This window comes from Otolemur garnettii, unplaced genomic scaffold (genome assembly GCF_000181295.1).
Source record: "Otolemur garnettii isolate 467f Iridium unplaced genomic scaffold, OtoGar3 scaffold00040, whole genome shotgun sequence".
Classification (NCBI taxonomy): domain Eukaryota; kingdom Metazoa; phylum Chordata; class Mammalia; order Primates; family Galagidae; genus Otolemur; species Otolemur garnettii.
Window position 1 is genome coordinate 13,470,019 of NW_003852435.1, and position 1,432 is coordinate 13,471,450.

A 1,432-nucleotide genomic window follows, 5' to 3' on the forward strand; every position below is an offset into this window, starting at 1 on the left:
AGACATATTTATTTCGTTCTTATCGCTAAAGCAGTCTTGAGTGAGGCTGTGCCCGATGGCAGTTAAAGCCTCATGAAGACCATGGGATGAAGGAACACAAGACCCTCTCCTCCTTTTCAAGATTTACTAGAAGTTTCATGCACAAGTCCTCACCTACATCTCAGAAGATAATCCCAAATCTTCACCTAACTATAAACAACGAAAATGAAGATGTAGATTTTAGCTAAAAGCATCACTAGAATCTCTTTATAGGCCTGGCATAGTGGCTTATGCCTGTAAACCTAGCACTTTGGAAAACTCAGATCAGAAGAATCACTTATGCCTAGGAGTTAGAGCTGGGACAATACCACTGCATTCAAAGCCCAGGAGACAGAGGAAGACCCCATTTCAGAAAAAAAAAAAAAAAAAGAAAAGGGAAAATGGGTTTTAGGATAGTCAGCTGATCTTGTCATAGGAGATTGGGTAAGTTTTCCAAGGAGGAGGTAGTTTCCGCCACTAAATACTGTGATTTTACAGACGAATCCTCAAGTTCAATGTTGTACACCTAAGGAGGGCTATCTAGAAGACAGAGAACAACATCACTACACAATATTATAAAAAGCTAACAATATTTTTGCCTTACTAGGTCCTATACCTTGTATCCTGAAATATACATGAATTTCTTAGTGTATGTGAACCTTTGTCAGAAAACAAATGCCGTCTTTTCATAAGGAATTTTTTTTCCTGAATAATCTGTGAACTAAAATGCCTTTCACTTACGACATGGGTGAATTTTCAGCACTGCCAACAAAGAAAGTATTAAATAATGAGTAGAGAAAAAAAAAAGTTTATAAGTTTTTCAGCTGAATAAGGTAACCGACTGTTTTGTAAAACTCAACAGGAAAGATAAAGATGTCTTGTCAATAATGTGAATTACCATGTTGTCCCTGGTATTCTTTCATAATCCAAATAATACAGCCAAATTTGGCACCCACTGAGAAAAACCCTAAGACCTGGTATTGCTGCAATAGTTACGTAGATTTATTAGACCTCAGTATCTAAATTGGAAATAAGAGTTCTCCTTGTCAGGTTATAGATTAGATGTATAAAAGTACTTTATTTTACTCCACTCTGGGTAAGAGAGATTTTTACTTGTTTTGCTATCGAGACAAGATTTTCGGTTTTCCTGTTGAGATCTTTAGCAATTTGAATGTTAGGCAAACAAGGCAAATAAAAGTGTCATCAATCAAATCTTAGAATCCTGTGAAGTGTCTTAGATTCTGTAAATATTAGTTAGAAAATTTGTATTAATTTGTCTCTGCACTAATTAAACCAGCTAAAACATGACATTTATTTTTATATAAAACATTTACTATTTAATAATTTTATAAAAATATAAACTATGAAAAAAATTGAAGTGAAGGAAACGGTGGGTTCCAATGGAACTAAGAGA

At 34.6% G+C, this 1,432-nt stretch overlaps 1 protein-coding gene across 4 annotated transcripts in view; it reads right to left on the bottom strand.

Annotated features, from left to right (window-relative positions):
* The window catches only part of PCDH9 (protocadherin 9), an 879,176-nt gene that overhangs the window by 584,166 nt on the left and 293,578 nt on the right, over positions 1-1,432 (bottom strand). The gene's annotated exons all lie outside the window — the stretch shown is intronic.